Source organism: Mytilus galloprovincialis, chromosome 7 (assembly GCF_965363235.1).
Source record: "Mytilus galloprovincialis chromosome 7, xbMytGall1.hap1.1, whole genome shotgun sequence".
NCBI classification, from domain to species: domain Eukaryota; kingdom Metazoa; phylum Mollusca; class Bivalvia; order Mytilida; family Mytilidae; genus Mytilus; species Mytilus galloprovincialis.
The window spans coordinates 18,154,175-18,175,668 of NC_134844.1; the positions used below are offsets into that span (position 1 = coordinate 18,154,175).

At 31.2% G+C, this 21,494-nt stretch overlaps 1 long non-coding RNA gene across 1 annotated transcript; it reads right to left on the reverse strand.

Annotated features, from left to right (window-relative positions):
* Positions 1–10,692: 10,692 nt before the first annotated feature.
* On the reverse strand, positions 10,693–21,494 carry LOC143084435 (uncharacterized). The gene is made up of 3 exons (XR_012981075.1): positions 21,400–21,494; positions 12,197–12,497; positions 10,693–10,904 (listed from the first exon to the last, which is right to left on the reverse strand). It is a non-coding gene; the product is annotated as an uncharacterized LOC143084435 (long non-coding RNA).

The window sequence follows — 21,494 nt, forward strand, 5'->3', positions numbered from 1 at the left end:
TTTTTTGGATGTCCCTTCCATGAATATGAAAACTTCAAAGCAACCAAGATATCTACCAATAAACACAAAAAATAACACATTCGGTAAGTAATTAATTTATTATAGGGAAGTATGAACATATTTAAGTTAACTTAGTAAAATGTTTCACTCGGTCCGCTTGACCTACATGTCAACAATATAACGTTAGAAAGCTTACATGTAGACAGTGAGTATTATGGACAACACCTTAATACAATTTATAATATTTATTGAACAAATTGCATCCCAGGTTCTTTGTTTTACAAAGGTCTATCTGAGCCGGATCATCCCTACCAGATCACCCCAGCTTGAGTGTCTTTGTTTTGAAACATTTTGTCGGGAAAGTCTTATCCACAATAAAACTTAGAATTATTTATTGAGAAAGATACACCTTCAAAATTTATAAAGAAAAAATCCATTGTCTATGCTTGGATTAATCTCAAGACTTATAGCATATCAACCCACGACAAATACCCCTACAACAGGACGACTGTATACCAACTCTCAGTCCTTTAACAATTAAAGGAAGCAAGATATTTAAAAAAAAATATAATCGAAGTTTGGATTAAGAATAAAATTAATAATAAAAATTATAAATACCCAAAAACAAAAAGACTAACCCGCCAACAAGTTATTTGGGGAAATCAGTGGATAAATTTTCAGGATAAACATTATTATTCCAAAATTGGATAGGTAGCAACATAATATACATAAATGATATCGTTGATGGATCTGAAAATATAACAGAAAGATTTATTAGACAAAAGCTTTATAAAAAGACAAACTGGATTACTGAATTTTTAAAATTAAAAAAAGCTATACCAAAAGAATGGGTTAATATATTAGCTGAAAAATGTCCAAGAACAACTAATGTACTAACAGATAATGTTGAGTATATTTATTACAATGATAACTTTAAACAAAATATATATAAATTAGAAACAAGTTAAATTTACAAAATATTATTAGAACAAGATAAAGAAATATCAATTGGCTATTACAAATGGAAGAGACTACTAAATTTTGAAAACATATAAAAAAAGCTCAAAACATACTCAATAAAGGCAACAGTAGTATACCGCTGTTCAAACTCATTAATCCATGGACAAAAAACAAAATCGGGAAACGCATTAAATATAAGAGGAGAACAACGACACAACACTACAATGTAACACACACAGAAACGGACCAAGCATCAGACAAAATCCCACGAGAATAACAAATATAACATCAAAACCAAATACATGAATTTGGGATAGACAAGTACCGTGACACGTCTTATCGCAATGTCAATTTACACTCAAAAATAAGAGAAAACAAACGCCGCAACGTTAAATTGTAACACACACAGAAACGAACTATAATATAACAATGGCCATATTCCTGACTTGGTACAGAACATTTTTAAAGGAAAAAATGGTGGGTTGAACCTGGTTTTGTGGCATGCCAAACCTCCCTCTTTTATAGCCACGTGAAATATAACATTACAATGACATCTCAACACCACAGGACTACAATATAAATAAATTGGAGAACACAATTGACAAAGAAACACACGAACAACAGGCAACAAGTTCAAAATTTTAATACGCCAGAAGTGCATTTTGTCCACACAAGATCTACTAGTGACGCCCAGATACAAAAGTTTGAAAGCCGAAACAAGCACGAAGTCGAACAGCATCGAGGACCAAAAGATAAAAAAAGTTGTGCCAAAAACGGCCAGGGTTTTCTGTTAGTTACCAGAACATCCCTATTATTTAGAATAATTTATACTTTTGTAAACAGTAAATTTATAAAATTACTATACAAAAGATGTACATGATGAAACTGAAGTATTAACTAATTACAGTAAACAACTGAAATACATTACATAACCAGACATTTGCAAAACAAAATGTAGACACATCCGAATAAGTTTAAACCTCAACGCCAAGTGACGTCATATTTGAAATTGTAAAAAATGACAAAAAAATGACGTCATTTGAATTTGTAAAACAGATCATCAAAAAATGAAAAATGACGTCACATTTAAATGAATAAGATAGACTTATGATTGATTTAAGATAATATTTGAACTAAATACTGATATTGCATTTAATAACAATGCACATTAATACTTATTAATAGCAAACTAAGGTAGCAATTAACTATATTATAAAGCTATGTCCGGTTTGTTTTGAATCTAACTTGAAACGTAAAATATCGTACTGATTACGTTGAACAAAATCAAATTTAATAAATGAATGCGGTGATTAATATTCTTTACCATAACATATAAATATAATAGAAAAGACGTCACCACATTTGACAAAATCCGATCAGAATTATAAATATAACATTAAACATTTAAACTAAATACATGAATTTGGGATAGACAAGTACCGTAACACATCTTATAGTAATGTGAATTCACACTCAGTAAAACAGTAACAATCGGAAATAAGTCACGTTTGGTAATTAAAAGATTAGACGACATAATGACAAACCACAATCTACCAGTGGTAAAAATGTCCTTAGCTAGTTTTGTCAAAGAGACATCGTATGGATCCACCAATTCGTGATGGTGTCCATAAAATATACGGATTGTCAATTTTAATCTGTCCTCCTCATAACTTTGTTGAAGCAGTTTCTCCGTAAGGAGCACACTCCTGTATATGAAGTCCGTATAGTGTGAACAAGCACGAGAATAACGTATCAATTGTGATATGTAAACACCATACGAAGGGGCAGAGGGTATGTTACTGCTGAGAAATGGGAAATTGATAATTGGGAAGTTGAATTCGTCCCGTTTATGATAGATTTTCGTGTGAAGTCGTCCGTCTACGTCAATATTGAGGAAAAGATCAAGGTATGAAGCAGTCCTTCTAGTATCAGTAGTATCCTTAATTTCAAGTTCACTGGGATATATGAGATGTAGGTATTGGCTGAAATATGGGTTATTCAATGATAGAACATCATCAATATATCGGAAAGTAAAATTAAAGAATTTCGCAAGGTGCTTTTTCTTTTTGTCTTTTAGAAGGTTCTGAATGAATTCTGCTTCATACGAGTACAAAAACAAACCAGCCAGCAGGGGTGCACAATTCATAATTATTTGAAAGAAATTATATTAAAAATGTTCAGATGGAAACTATTACATTTTATTCTCTCAAACAAAGTTTCATTAAAACAACGTAATTACTGTAATATAACAAAAGATTATGAACACTTTTTTTTTATTACATGCCACTTTCTTGATAAATTTTGGAAAGAAATATTTAATCTGTTAGAAAAAGTTAAACTTTGGAAACACATTTTAACACTAAAACATTTGATTTGGGGTTACAAAATAAGTGATATAGAATAATATGATATTATTTTTTTTCTTACAGTAATTATATTTTCAATTCACAAAATACACTATCTGTCAGAGTTTAGAACAAAGAATATAAATGTATTTTCTGTTTTTAAAATTGAGCTGAGAAATAGGCTCGTTCTACAAAACAATTTTTTTAACCATGAAAGAAAAAGGAATAATAGGAAAAATATTTAGGTGTATTTGATTTGTATGAACCGATAACATGGTTATTAATGTTATCATTGTGTATTAATCAATTTATTATCTAATTTTGTATTTATTTATGATGCTTGATAGACACCACAACATTTATATAATCTGGTACGAGGTATATACATTACAAACAAAACACAGCATAGTTGTTCTTTGATTACCGTAAGACTATCATTCTTTCAAATTATAGCTGTCTTACCTGAATAATGATGTAGAAAAAGATAATTACAATCTTTTTCGATATTGATTAAAAATAACCGTTATCCGGAAACACATGAACACTGATAACTAGTTAGAAATCATCCCAAACTCGGATTAACTATGAAATTCCGAAAATAACGGCAGATGATATAAATACTTTAATATAATTAGAATAGCATTATTTATCTATTGATGTTATATTTATAATATTTTTTAAACGACTTACAATATGCAGTTTATCTACCTGAAGAATCCCTGAACTGCTGGTAGTAATAAAACAGGGACCTTCACTGAGATAGATGTGTTAGTGGATTAATTGTTAACAGCGTGCAAAAAAAAAGATATTTCATAAGTCGTGTTTTTTAATTTAAGCAATAGATTACATACTATATCATCTGACGTTCTATATTATTCGCAAAGACCATATATTTTGTTTAATTTTTCATTAAATATTCTTATTTGTCAGTATGATTTGAGCACTTGTTTTCTTTTAGAAATATACTAACATGTAGGTCAAAGATAAATTGTGACTCGGTTTATCGATTATCACAACATATGCATCGTCTTCAGCTAGATGTTTCGTTTAAATGCTTTCAAGTTTCATCTCTTAATGGTAGAATACTACTTCTGAAATAGATCAAGTATGATCGCTCAATTTTACTAAAGTTTATTTAATATACATTGTAGTTAATAATTTCAAAAAATGTTTAATGGTTCCTTTATTCTTACATTTTTGACACGTTTTAGACGGAATTCTCCCGTGTTTGGAATAAAAATCACACACATATTATTTTTAACATATGTCAAATCGACCTCATTCAATGATAGTTTGGTGATGCGGTTGCTATCAAATCGAATAAATCTATCCCATATCTTACCATATCATTCTAACCCCGATACCGACTCATAGTCAACCAATATTTTCGTTTAAATAAAGAAGTAAAATAACAAAAATACCAAACTCCATGGAAAATTGTAACCGGAAAGTCACTATTGTTGTATGACTTCAGAGTGAAATAAGCACTTTTATCTCGCTTGTTAAATTATCGGTTTTTATTTCACTGGTAAATCAATGTAGTTCATTGTAACCAATGTAATAATTTTTTATAATCTTAAGCTTTATCTCTTTGAAACAAGCAAATATGTCAAACAATGGCACATCAACAAAGGTTCACGGAAGAGCCTACATAAAACGCTATACACTTATACACATCGGACATAGAAATTACCCTAATTGTCCTAATCCGAATCGAAATGATTAATGTAAGCTATACTTTATTGTAGATTTAACAAGAGTAGACATTATCTTCGTCTTATTTTAGCCCTCACTTTCGCTCGGGCAAATATAATCACGAATATAATGCCTACCATGTTAAAACTTCAATAAAGTATAACTTGCATCAATTATTTCTTAAGTATAGCTGAGGTGTTGAAGGAATATTAGAAGAGAATGAAGATACAGAAAAACGTAAAGATTATGAGCTCTTTTCCATATTGGCCCTGGTATCATCCTGAGACTCCCATATAGGCCTCGAGAATTTAGCCGAGGGGCGATGTGGGTCGAGGGATGATACCAGAGCCAATATGGAAAAGACATGTTATAATCTATTTATCACATATTTAAGTTTTGCAAAAAAGAGAAAAAAGTTCAATTATAACAATTTAATGAAAAATAACAGGTAACTTTTTTTTTTATCACAATAGCAATCAAAAAATCGTACAAACTTGTTACCTTTGATAACTATAAGTTTAATATGTGATTTTGTAAATTGTCACATTTTCTTCACATTTAAAAATAATTTCAACAACTTTTAATTGAATAAATCATTTGCCTTTTTATAGATGAAACCATTCGGCATGAATAGAGAAAATAACTTCGTATTCTTTTCTGAACTACTCTTGTAAACAATAAAAATGTCAATACAATATGGCGTTAGGAATCTACTTTAGGCATATAAAACTAAGGAATCAAATGTATGAAGTTGTATTGTGTTAATAAGACTTGTATTCATAATCAATAATCAACGTTCTATAAAGAAAGAAAAATGAAAATGGGAAAGAATTAAAGAAATGAAAAAGTAACTGACAGTATTTACATTTGATTTGTTATTAACCACTTACTTGATCACTTGGAGACGTATCACAACTAATTAAATATATGTTCATTGGTGCATATAATTAACGATTTTGTAGATAGCACACAACCCACTTCCGAATGTATTATTAAATGTCTTATTTGTTTTAAATTTTCTTATAACTTTAGTGGTTGTTTTTAATATGCAAAATTATGTTTTTTGTCATGCAGACATTGATACACATTAGAAACTAATATTTTTATGCCATATATCTGCAAACATTTATAGTTGCCATGTATTGCTACAAATCATTGGAATTATTGATAACGTTACTTGTCATTAACGATCCTTCAGATTGATCCAGACTTCATTTACAAATACGATTTTACTAAACTTATACTTTTCCACGGTAAATAAGTGTGTATTTTTTAGTAATATAACATGCAATCAGGTTAATTAACTGCTTTTCCGACATTATAATAGTTTGTTTACATGTCTCCCAATCTTATTTTGAATACTATACATGTTTGAGCAACAAATCGGCATAATTTCCTTGTATTGAACCAAATTCAGTGTTTGATATGGTCGGGTTTTTTTCGAAACCATCCGAATTTCTCAACAATGCTTTGGGTTATTTTTAAAAGAAAATTTAAATAAGAAAAAAAGCTATTCTTGACTTTAAAAATGAATTTTCTTGTTCATAACTGTAATTCACTACAGAACATATCATGTATTCCAAATTAATAACCCAAATATATTACTACGTACTTAAAAATTATACTTTCCAATTATATGCCAATTTTCTGTTTGGAAAACATTTTTCTAGGATTAAATATGAATTTATTGGATCTTTTATAAAACGGTCTTTAGAACATAGTAAAGGTACTCGTACTCCTTTAAATTTTATTTCATGCGAATTTTGTTTTTACAGTTAATGATATTTTTTTGTGGTGAACCCCTGAGTAGTACGAAACCTTCTGGGCAGCAGAGAAGAACCTCACACACACTTAATCCGCCCAATTTCTATTCCCATCGACAATAAAATTTGAATTAAATTTCATACATAATAAACAATGAGATGAATTATTCATCAGCTTAACACACTATATGTATGTACGGCTCAATCCAATTGACATATGCTTACATTAGATTGTTGTTATCACGAATATAAAGTGTACATGTAATTTATTAGATGTGACAAAACATATTATTTAAAGAATGACTGTAATATTTTTCTGTCTATGAAGATAAAAAATAAAAAATGTGGTGCATACTGAATAACCCGCATAGCGGATTATTTTAAAGTGTGCAACCACCACATTTTTTATGTTATTTCGAATAGAAAGAAAAACTATAACAGTTATTTCTTATAATTCAATTTTAAATTCCATTTCCAACCGGAGTAAACCACAAAAAAATCCCGATAACGTCACGGCCACATGACTAAATTATGTATATGAGCTGATAAACACAACGACGTCAGCCATTCAGAAGACGTGTTGCATCCAACATTAGATTATATACAAATAAACGATATTTGTTTATAACATGTTAGTGTTAGTACATCATTATCAAACTGATGAATGTTTTGGTGTCATGCCTTGAAAAGACTTAATTTTAACAATGTTTGGTACGTTGACACATAACATTTTAACCTAAAGAAAATGTGTATAATCACGATAATACACTCGAAAAAATAAAATAGCCGGGACTGCTCTCGGAAAAAAAACCCGTACATATAGCAATGAATTTAGTCTCAAAATGTCGTTTTCACTGCAAATATAGATTCCATGTCTGCCTTTTCGGCGACTTTTGCAGTGGTATGTGTATAAAAATGGTTTTATCCTTCATTTTTGAGACAGAGAAATGTAAGGCTACATTTAACTTTTTTTTGTTTTAAATTATGTCGGATTGATAATATCTTTTTGTACTCAAACAGAACCATACCTTGTAGATATCAAAGGTACAAGGCTTATAATTGAATACACCAGACAAGCGTTTCGTCTACAAAAGACTCATCAGTGACGCACAGTTAAGAAAATCATTAGTATTTCGAAATTAATAAAAATCACCATATAATTGATATTCATGTCAACACCAAAGTGCTGACTACTTGACTGGTGAAACACTCGCGGATGAAAGGTCCACCAGCAGTTCCCAAAAGTTGTGCCAAATACGGCATACCCATGCCTTGGAGAACATCCTTAGTATTTCGAAAAATTCAAATAGAATGCTGAAAGCCGTTTGATGACCAATATTTACCTTATTTTGCAATAGTTGCTTTATTAGTAATCATTCCCCATCTTCTTGTATACCATAAACAAAATTTTAGAATAAGCGATCATATAGATTTGCCTTTTAGATCTAACCTATCAGGAATTAATATAGGTGTTTCGTGTTTGTTTGTTATGCATAATGCAATACTGTCGTATTTTATTGCGTATGGGAAACTACAGCATTTATAAGTTTTTGATTTAAATATAAGACAATATAGCATACTATCAATTCAGAAATTATTGTGAAGTTTTTTATTATGCGAAAAATGCGACAAAGTTGTAAACGTAATAACTTTAACTCGCATTTTGAAATATTTTATATGAACTTAACAGGTTTTTTCCTCAAAATCGTAAAAATTTAAATCGTATTCAAGTCTTAAAGGATAAAATCGCAATAATAAATGCACGCAATAATTGCAGAGTTTACAGTAGTCAATCTTTTACACATGAGTATGGCTTAAAATCCAATCGAACATAATGAAAGTGAACGTCACTATTTTAGCTACATGATTGTCTTACTATTTGTATACAACAAGATTATAGTTCTTGCAAATAAGTTTCATGTTATCCAATTGGCCTATTTTCCATATTACTTTGAATTTTTTTTTTATCTAGTGCATGAAATGTTTTATAGACGTTTGCCCTGTTAAATACGTTCCTGTATTATTAGTATGCAAATATATTCTGACGTCAGGATATCTAGAGTTCTCGACCTGTTTAAGAAAGGATCTCTTTTATTATCGAAAAAGCTTAATTTTCACTTACAACTATGATTTTTGTCTGACACTATAAATCTCGTTTTACAAAAAAGATGACCACTACTCCGTGTTCTACATTAGTGACGGTTTACTACAGGTTTTCATTAGTTTTTTCAATAAAATAACAAGAAACTATCGACAAACACATATCTTTGTACATTTCTTTCTAATAAGTATGTTTGTTTAATGTCGCAAACGTCTACGACATAGCACACACTATTTCGAAATAACATAGACCTCTGCGAAATAACACAAACCTTTGCGAAAATGCTTGAGTGTTTAGCACTTATAATGGCTTTATAATGGGCAACATAATATACGTATCTATATATATATATATATATTAAAAAGAATATTAAGTAATTTAAAGTTAAAGCGAAGAAAATTTAAATAAAAACACAAAAAAAAAAAACTGTTAGCTTGGCCGGAATTAAATATACTTCCAAAGTTTGTGTTCGTTGAGCATTGTGTATGATTGGTTAGATCCTAACAAGCTACCTTATTCAAATTAATTGATGAAATTGCGATAAATATAGTTATTTACTCTACATTCAAACTACTAGTCAGGCATCTTAAATAGCTATCTTGAGCTCACTAGATTGAAATTTAAAATTATAAAAAATTATAAAATAATCTTCATTGTTTAAAAAAAAATTAGGGATTTCTCACAGCAAAAAATCGTTTGGTTATTTTTATATTCAAAATATTGCATTTCAAAGCTGAAAAAACATTTTGTCTATTTGACTTTTCAAATTTTTTTGCTTGCTGTTCTATTCTTTGCCACTTTCCGTAAAACAAAATGAAGAAAAATCTTGGCCATTTTATTTAAATTTTAATAAACCATTTAGATTTTTACGATTGCTTGATATTAAAAGTGAATTTGCAAAAATTCCGAACTCATAGGAAAATTCCAAACAATAAAAGCTTTTATGAAAATTACAAAATTAACAGCTGAAACGTTAACACATGAAACGATTGGAAAAAATTGTCATATAGCTACATGGGTACTACAGGCATCACCTTTAGGAAGGGATGGGTTAAACCTGGTTTTATGCTAGTTCATAATTCTCACCCGTGTGCCCGTCGCATAGACTTCCATTATATTGACAACAATGTGTGAGTAAGACATGATAGGTACAGCAGTGAACAATGTGTCATAATCTTTATCACTACAAAAACAAATTACTATGATGGCATATAGACACTCTGAAGACAAAATACACAACCGAAAATTAAAGACAATAACACAAAAAAATGACCGTAGCAAAAAAAAAAAAAAAAAACAACACAAAAGCCGAATGTATAAATACCGAATCATGCCAAAGTATATATCCACGAATGGACTAAACAGTGAGGTTTAAAAATATGCAAAGACAAATAAAAAAAAACTTTACCACGTATTTATGATGATAAAAAAAACTTCAGTACCTTGAATACAAATGTATATGCTTCAAGATTAGGTTATGTCGCAAAGGTTTGCAATATGACACAAATGTTTGTATTATTATGCAAATGCAAATGTTCTGCAATATTTTCGCAAAGATTAGTGTATTTTTGCTTGCAAAGGTGAACATAATACACTTCCGTAAAAATCAAGCTAGATTTAAGTAACTGATCAAGTCATCTTTTTCTTTGATACAATTAAGAATGTTCTTTGCTTTGTATAACTTTTCCCTGCAACGACATTCGTCACAACAACAATATATATATCGTTCCGCAATCACCTGCATGCAATCTTCGATCGCTGATTCCATTTCTGCACATCTCATCAAGAAAATTTGTGATTTTGTATCACCTGATATATCATTAAACTTTTTATGAGAACATGTGGACGCCTTTTCTATACATGCTGTTAAATATTTGGGTAAACTATAGAGTTCGGCTAACAAAAGTTCATCAATTAACGTCTTTGCATCAATATCTTTCTTTCCTTTCATACATGTCGCTAATACACCATCTATTTTAAACAAAGGTGTCTCAGCCTGAAACTCATATGCCAATGGTAAAATAAGACGAGCTGTTTTTTCTGTAATAGAAGCAACATGATGCGTATGATTTAAAGCATTCGTTTTCATTATATTAATATGTTATAAATGTCTAAAGATTTAATAAACTGGTATTGCTCTTGTTAAAAAATAGAATGATGTGTTTCTTTCATTATATCTAATTGTTTATTGCTGATTCATAATTACGTGTGAAACAATATCAACAAATTCAAAGTCATTATTACAAACTAAGGCTTTTCTACCTGAGGAAAAGATTACCTTTGCTGTCTTTTGGCAAAACTTTTAGAAATTTTTGGTTCTCAATGATCATCAACCTCGTACTCTATTTAGCCTCTTTAAAAAAATTTTGATTCGAGCGTCACCTATGAGTTTTTTGTAGACGAGACGCACGTCTGGCGAAAATATAAAGTTTTAATCCTGGTATCTATTAGGAGTTTATTTACAACATATTCAAAGTGTAGTATTACTGACATTTCTTTTTTTGCAACTCTTAAAATTTTAAACGCTGCAAAATTTGCTTTATCATCAGACATAGTCTTTTCATCAGACACAGTCCTTTCATTAAATCATTTATTTCTTTATAGAAGGTGTAAGTCGACATAATTATTGAAGGACGGTTCGAGCTGTCTCAGGGTCGACTTGTCTCGCATCTACGCACCCGTCTGGATTGGGGTTGCTGCAAATTTGCTTTAAATTCGCCATTGTTTGTTTTTGACGAAGGACATTACTGAAATTTATGACGGGTAGAAGTTTTCACTTTTTCTAAAACAAAAATATTGGTTATAGTTCTGTCTCTTAAATTGTTTTATAGTTCCCCTTTTTATGATTAATATTGCATTCATATTGTGTCATAGATTGATTTATTCGTTTAGTGTATGTTTACTTGTTATTGTCAATATTGCTTTTGAATTGAGTTAATACATTTCAATTGATATTTTATAGTGAGTGTGTTCTTTGTGTTGTAAGGTTACACTACTGTTAATGAGTAGGGTGAATGTTGGCGCCTGTTCAAGCGTGTATACCCGCTGCATTTGTTTGCACCTGTCTTTAGCCATGTACCTTTTATTCAGTGGTTGTCGATTGCTTATATGGTTCATATGGTTTCTTGTTTTTCTAAAGATGGTTTTACTGTCTGGATTGTTTTACAGTAGTCATTTTGAGGTCCTTTATAGCTTGATGATTGGTGTAAGCCACGGCTCCGTGTTGAGGGCCGTACCTTGACATTTGATTGCTTACTATGACATACATATGTATCTTGACTTGGATTGAAAGTTACAAACATTTTACTAAAATTTCATTTTAAAAGTAATACCTTGCAATATTAATCCATCAAAGCCAGGTAATGTGTGTCTAAGAAAAAGAGCAAATGTCGTTGGATCTTTATTATGAAATTCAATCTCCAGAGGGTCATTTTCTTCAAAGGTTAGAATTTTTCTGAAAACCTGCGACACCTCCATTAAATGATCTCTGTTGACATAAAGCTTTTCTTCGCCTATGTTGATGGTTAAATCTGGCATATTGAAAGGGGACAATGTTTCCTTTGGCGGCCTGATTTCTGCATCCTCCTTTTCAGTCATCATTTCGTTGTATGGTTCCTCCGTCGATCAGAATATCTACAGTAGCAATAATAAATAGTGTCTTACTCATAAATTTGACCTGTGAAATTTTGTGAATAATGCAGATTTTACGAATATCATATGTGATAACAATTTAGTATAGCTTTCTGGTGAAAATTAACTAGCGCTAGATATCAACTGCATTAATCTAATTTCAATTTAACTATGAACGAGACCTTTTCAAGTTTATTAGTATATCACGTGATACGCCTTGTAACAATAACATGAACATGTTGCTTATTCAGCTCTTAATACTTTTAACCAATTTGCTTTTACAAAAGCACAAAATATTGGTATCATTAAAGAATTATCTCATGTCTAAAACAGGGGCGAAAGATACCAGAGGGTCAGTCAAACTCATAAATCGAACATAAACTGACAACGCCATGGCTAAAAATGAAAAAGACAAACAGAAAAACAAAAGTACACATTTCACAACATAGAAAACTAAATCAAAAACAACACGAACCCCACCAAAAACTAGGGGTGATCTCAGGTGCTCCGGAAGGGTAAGCAGATCCTGCTTCACATGTAACACCGTCGTGTTGCTCATGCTACAACAAATCCGGAAAACAGTCCAACTCGGAAGACAACATCTGCTTAAAAATAAAAACTCCACTTACAATAACATACAGTTTATCCTGTTGTAAACGAAAAAAGCGAGACTATCCCGCAACCGGAGTCGTCCTTCAGCTGCCCCCTAAACAAATATATATACTAGTTCAATGATAATGAACGCCATACTAGTCTCCAAATTGTACACAAGAAACTAAAATTAAAAATAATATAAGACAATCAAAGGCCAGAGGCTCCTGACTTGGGACAGGCGCAAAAATGCGGCGGGGATAACATGTTTATGAGATCTCAACCTTCCCCCCATTCCTCTAGCCAATGAAGAAAAATAAACGCATAATAATACGCACATTAAACTTCAGATCAAGAGAAGTCCGAGTCTGATGTCAGAAGATGTAACCAAAGAAAATAAACAAAATGACAATAATACATCAATAACATCAGACTACTAGTAGTTAACTGACATGCCAGCTCCAGACTTCAATTAAATTGATTGAAAGGTTATCTGAGACAACGTGGGGCCAAATGACATACAAATATATAAAGTAAGAAATATTTTATTTGGCAAAAGTACAAAATTGTACGGCCACGGCTTGACAAAGAATGGGACTGCCGAGAAACATAATTGGCAAGTCCCTAGTATATATAATTAAACCTTATAGTCCATTCCTTATTCCTTATTTCCACATTATTGTCCATTCCTTATTCCTTATTTCCACATTATTGTCCATTCCTTATTCCTTATTTCCACATTATTCTTATTCCTTATTTCCACCTTATTGTTATTCCTTATAATGTCATTTCCTTATATATCAATATAATATCCTTATTAACATTATTGCTTCCAAAATATATCGGATGCTGGCCCTGGGAAACAGAAGCTCAGCGGATACATAATTCCATTATAAGAAGCATAATATATTTGTAGATGTTGTGTCGCTATTTTCGCCATTAAATGGTCGGAGTCTTTGTCTGAAGCCGTGACGAAGGATTGGGATTACAATGGTCGGAGTCTTTGTCTGAAGCCGTGACGAAGGATTGGGATTACAATGGTCGGAGTCTTTGTCTGAAGCCGTGACGACGGATTGGGATTACAATGGTCGGAGTCTTTGTCTGAAGCCGTGACGACGGATTGGGATTACAATCGAAATAAGCTACCAGTCATTTCAACCTGAAAAATAGAACAAAAACAGCAGAAAAACGAACAACATGATATAACATAATATAACATTTAACACATGTATATTAACTACATTTTAGGAGTATGTCTTTTATCTAAGTGGTGGGTGGGTGGGTAACTTTTGAAACAAACATTAGTTAATTCATACGGAACCCAATTTTTTGCGTCTTCCCTCTGCTGTATCGTACGTGGTAAAGAAAGAATGATGACGTCACAGTTATCAAGGTTAAAATAATTAACGTGACTCATAATACATAACAAGTTCCACCACGTGTTCAAAGCGGGACAACTCCCAAAACGTAAGCCCACTTTCCTCCGATAACCGGATTTATTCTTCATAGGAATAAATCTTATTATCTGAGACAACGTGGGGCCAAATGACATACAAATATATAAAGTAAGAAATATTTTATTTGGCAAAAGTACAAAATTGTACGGCCACGGCTTGACAAAGAATGGGACTGCCGAGAAACATAATTGGCAAGTCCCTAGTATATATAATTAAACCTTATAGTCCATTCCTTATTCCTTATTTCCACATTATTGTCCATTCCTTATTCCTTATTTCCACATTATTGTCCATTCCTTATTCCTTATTTCCACATTATTCTTATTCCTTATTTCCACCTTATTGTTATTCCTTATAATGTCATTTCCTTATATATCAATATAATATCCTTATTAACATTATTGCTTCCAAAATATATCGGATGCTGGCCCTGGGAAACAGAAGCTCAGCGGATACATAATTCCATTATAAGAAGCATAATATATTTGTAGATGTTGTGTCGCTATTTTCGCCACATGGTCGAATTCAGTGGCTATGCCAAGAGTTATTGGACACTGAGTTCGACCACCGCCACAAATGCGGTAGCGACACAACCACCCGCCGTGACCGTACTTTTAAATGACCACACACATATATTTATATTTAAATTACCCTGTAATGAAATAAGAAAAAAAACAATTGCCCACATGAGATAAAGTAACGCCGTCAGATGTGAATATATCGGGCTTATTATATATTTCAGGCTATTTTGTGTAACAACCTCCCAATTGTATATATAGCTAAGCGGCAAAGGTGTACATTCTTGTGGCTGCTTTATTCATGCTTATTGGTTTTTACCATATCTCCGATTCAAAATGAAACTGAATCCATTATTCCTACATGTATTCAAACTTTTAAAACTTAGAACACATGAACACTGGTACTTGTCACCAAAGTCAGAGAATAAGGAGGCCCCTCATGGGGGGTCCTAGTAATCACATAATCACCATTTTTTTTTTTTTGCCAATATAATCACATAATCATTAAATATTTGCTTATCTTTAGTAATCAAATAATCATAAACTAAAAATACAGTCCTAGGTAATCAAATAATCATGAAATATTTGGCTTAATAATCAAATAATCATTAAAAAAAAACGGCCAAGTAATCACATAATCAAAAACCCCATGAGGGCCCTCAATAAGGGGACTTTAACCTTTGGTCTTTGCATTTCATATTTTTTTACAACTAAATTAGACAATATTCTAGTTTAGTTTCTGTTATTTCTATACATGTACCATGACAACATTGATCCGTTTTTGAGAATGGGATAACAATAATAGCAAAATTTTGCAACGTGATCTTTCTTTACGGATAACAGTTAGCTGTCCTATAAACCCATTTAATTTGTTTCAAGTGACATATAAGCAATAAATATAGTTGCATGCAATAAAAATGCCTTAAGTGATTCTAAAAGTGGTGGCCAAATGATATCATAATTATACAATTTACGGAACGCTTCGAAAGCCACTAGACATGTACACTATGTTTCTGATGTATCTACTTGATACAAATCAAAAATACTAAAAAGGAACAATTTATAGACACTGTGTCCTATCAATGTATCTACTTGATACAAACTAAATTATCCTTAAAATACACAATTTACAGACACCGTGTCCTATCAATGTATCTACTTGATACAAACTAAATTATCCTTAAAATACACAATTTACAGACACTGTGTCCTATCAATGTATCTACTTGATACAAACTAAATTATCCTTAAAATACACAATTTACAGACACTGTGTCCTATCAATGAATCTACTTGATACAAACTAAATTATCCTTAAAATACACAATTTACAGACACTGTGTCCTATCAATGTATCTACTTGATACAAACTAAATTATCCTTAAAATACACAATTTACAGACATTGTGTCTTTTCAATGTATCTACTTGATACAAACTAAATTATCCTTAAAAGACATAATTAACAGACACTGTGTCATATCAATGTATCTACTTGATACAAACTAAATCATCCTTAAACGACACAATTTACAGACACTGTGTCTTATCAATGTATCTACTTGATACAAACTAAATTATCCTTAAAAGACACAATTTACAGACACTTTGTCCTATCAATGTATCTACTTGATACAAACTAAATTATCCTCATAAGACACAATTTACAGACACTGTTTCCTAACAATGTATCTACTTGATACAAACTAAATTATCCTTAAAAGACATAATTTACAGACACTGTGTCATATCAATGTATCTACTTGATACAAACTCAATTATCCTTAAACGACACAATTTACAGACACTGTGTCATATCAATGTATCTACTAGATACAAACTAAATTATCCTTAAAAGACACAATTTACAGACACTTTGTCCTATCAATGTATTTACTTGCTAAAACTAAATTATCATTATCAGACACAATTTACAGACACTGTGTCATATCAATGTATCTACTTGATACAAACTAAATTATCCTTAAACGACACAATTTACAGACACTGTGTCCTATCAATGTATCTACTTGATATCGATACAAACTAAATTATCCTTAAAAGACACAATTTACAGACACTGTGTCATATCAATGTATCTACTTGATACAAACTAAAATATCCTTAAAAGACACAATTTACAGACACTGTGTCATATCAATGTATCTACTTGATACAAACTCAATTATCCTTAAAAGACACAATTTACACACACTGTATCCAATCAACATATCTACTTGATACAAACTAAATTATTTTTAAAAGACACAATTTACAGACACTGTGTCATATCAATGTATCACTTGATACAAACTAAAATATCCTTAAAAGACACAATTTACAGACACTGTGTCCTATCAACATATCTACTTGATACAAACTATATTATCCTTAAAAGACACAATTTACAGACACTGTACTTGATACAAACTATATTATCCTTAAAAGATACAATTTACAGACACTGTATCCTATCAACATATCTACTTGATACAAACTAAATTATCCTTAAAAAACACAATTTACAGACACTGTCCTATCAACATATCTACTTGATACAAACTAAATTATTCTTAAAAGACACAATTTACAGACACTGTCCTATCAATGTATCTACTTGATACAAACTAAATTATCCTAAAAAGACACAATTTACAGACACTGTGTCATATCAATGTATCTACTTGATACAAACTAAATTATCCTAAAAAGACACAATTTACAGACACTGTGTCCTATCAACATATCTACTTGATACAAACTATATTATCCTTAAAAGACACAATTTAGACACTGTCCTATCAACATATCTACTTGATACAAACTATATTATCCTTAAAAGACACAATTTACAGACACTGTGTCCTATCAACATATCTAATTGATACAAACTATATTATCCTTAAAAGACACAATTAAACACACTATGTCCTATCAACATATCTACTTGATACAAACTATAGTATCCTTAAAAGACACAATTTACAGACACTGTCCTATCAACATATCTACTTGATACAAACTATATTATCCTTAAAAGACACAATTTACAGACACTGTGTCATATCAATGTATCTACTTGATACAACTATATTATCCTTAAAAGACACAATTTACAGACACTTTGTCCTATCAATGGATCTAATTGATACAAACTAGATTATCCTAAAAAGACACAATTTAGAGACACTGTGTCCTACCAGAATATCTCCTTGATACAAACTAAGTTATTCTAAAAAGACATAATTTACAGACACTGTGTCATAACAATGTATCCGCTTGATACAAACTAAATTATCCTAAAATGACACAATTTACAGACACTGTGTAAATATTCGTCCTGATAGATATGCCTGAAATATTTGCCACTGGACATTAAGCAACCAACAATCAATCAATCCTATTAAAATATCAACTTAGTACAGAGAAAATTTGTGGTCGAATAAATTATCTGAATTAATGAAATATATTGGAATACCCTTTAACAAGCATTATAATAGTAATTTCAAACAAACTAGAAGATTTCTACAAAATTAAATTAAATTTGAACTATCTAAGATAAAAGATGGAAACTGTGGTTAACTTTTTATTTATCACTAAATTAAGAATAAGTGCACACTCATTATCAATAGAAACTGGTAGGTATGCAAGACCAACAATACCCTCTAATGAGAGATTTTGTAAATTTTGCACTGGAAACACGGATACAAAAAATATTTTAACATGTATGTATTCGGTTAAGTTATGTGCATCTTCTAAATGTACACCAACATAAATACTTATGTAAATAAGGAAAGCATCTATCCATGTGTTAATATCAGTAATCTTTTTACTTAGTTTAGTTTGGATAATCAGCTGTCCATTTGTATCTACTGTACTTTCTGTGCCTGAATTTGTATTAAAGCAATATATACCTAAATCTACATATTCACCATTAATTATTTTGTTCCGAGTTTTGTGAAACATTTAAACATAGATTATCATTTGCACTAGTTATTGGCAAATATTAGAACTTTGTGTTATACCTGTATTCGATTGTTGCCTTTCATTGACTGAGTCAGGAGATGTAACACTAACAGTAGCTGGAGAGTGAATAAGGGCATTGCCATTAACAATCTGAACAACTTCATTCCTAAGTTCTGCCAGGAGTCATCATACATGTAGCTAAAACTTGCGTGGAAGTATGCTGTCCAACGACATTGCTAGATCTGTTTCCCAACGATGTCGGTACGCCCCTCTGCTGTACCCTTTGCCTTTGGCTGCATTTATAAGGACTTTTAGAGGGCCTTTGTGACATACGATCTGCTTTCCCGATTTCCATATGATGTTTGGTTTTTAAAACTGAAAAATTACTACAATAATATTAGTGAAACGACCGTTGAAAAGTTATAATATCTATACAACTCGTCTAAACATCAACCCAACAATGTTAGATCTGTATATTTTATAAACTTCATACATTTATTCATTATTGGTTTCTCTTTAAATTGCTTGCTGTGTAGCAGATGAAACATTTCATATAACGATAGTTTTAAAATCGCAGACGTCCATGCGACACGTGTCTTTAAAACCATGTGCGCAGTTTTTATCTGAAATTACGGGTCTGTTAAAATTTCTATTTTTGGAAATATAATTCATGATTTCCACTGAATTAAACCAACAATTAAAAATTTACAATGAAATATTTAGAAACTCTTTACAGAAGAAACAACAAAAGATATAAAATCTTTAACACTATTTTATACTGGATCAAAACCATGTGCTTTTCCTATCTTTCAAACTTTCCGAACCTTTTCAGTAAAATAAGATTTTTCGAAAGACATCCATTTCATATACCAAATCAAAGAAATATTATTAACTTTTGAAACAAACATTAGTTAATTCATACGGAACCCAATTTTTTGCGTCTTCCCTCTGCTGTATCGTACGTGGTAAAGAAAGAATGATGACGTCACAGTTATCAAGGTTAAAATAATTAACGTGACTCATAATACATAACAAGTTCCACCACGTGTTCAAAGCGGGACAACTCCCAAAACGTAAGCCCACTTTCCTCCGATAACCGGATTTATTCTTCATAGGAATAAATCTTATTATGTCTTCATAATATGAATATCAGGCACAATCCTTCCCGTGAGGGGTTTAGTATCATACCATCATAACATATATGAAAGAACATAACCCGTGTCATGCCAACAACTGGTTTTTAAATAAATGTGTTTAGTTCCGATGCATAGACCCTATAAGTGAATCAATATTAACGCCAAAATGTGCAATCTTTCATGACCTGACAACAGTATCGTAACTATATCCCTTCTTAATAAGTCTACTTAACGGTTTTGTTAGCTTCTGAGGTGAATACTGACATTTTTGTGCTTTATAAAGAATATTTCCAAAAAATATCGGATGTGAAATACCTGAACGTATAAGAAGTCTACATGTTGAGCTATATTTACGAATGGTGTCCTTATACCGATGATTGTTTTGACTAGTTTGTGATATCGAAAACCCTGGTGTAATAACTTTTCAGTAACACATAAATTTCTCTCGTTAAAATCTAAAACATTGTTACATACACGAGCGAATCGTACAAGTTGAGATATATATATAAACACCGTAAGATGGTGACAAGGGAACGTCACCATATAAAAATGGATAAAAGAGGGACGAGAGATACCAAAGCGACAGTCAAACTCATAAATCTAAAACAAACTGACATCGCCATGGCTAAAAATGAAAAAAAAACAAACAAACAAACAACAGCACACATGACACAACATAGAAAACTAAAGAATAAACAACACGAACATGCATTATACTTATAATTCAACTGCAAGCCGACAAATTTAATTTCAAGTATATGTTAAAGAAATAAATGAAAATAATTTTTAATTAATCGTGAGCATCAGAAGCGCGTTTCTGGATTCAGTCAACAAGGAATAACATATATAACTTTATGTCCCTTTCAGTTATATATCTTTCCATTAGTTTGAGTAATTTTCAACGTTGGCTCAATCCAGATATGTGCCTTTGACGCTCACGATTATATTTGTAAGTAGCTTTTTACTATTTTACATATGATCTTTGATGCTATTAAAAGCTAACGTAAAAGTAACTCAGTAACAAAATGTTATTAACTATTCGACTGCATAACCAAGAAATAAATTTGCTTAATTCTTCAGTCGTTTGATTAAACATGATATTGAAACAGGTCTCGAAAGTGTTTTTACTGTTTATAAAATGTCAAATTATTCAAAACCTTCATCGCCCAGGTCATAATTGACATATTCCGAGTATGCTTATTGAATAATTCCCAATTTTTCTTAAATAATATCATTACCTATAATGGTAATTCCGATAAATAAGGTCCTTCTTGTGGTAAGTTCTTGTAGTCGTCCATGTGCAGTGCTTGATTCACACTCAGCCAAATGAACA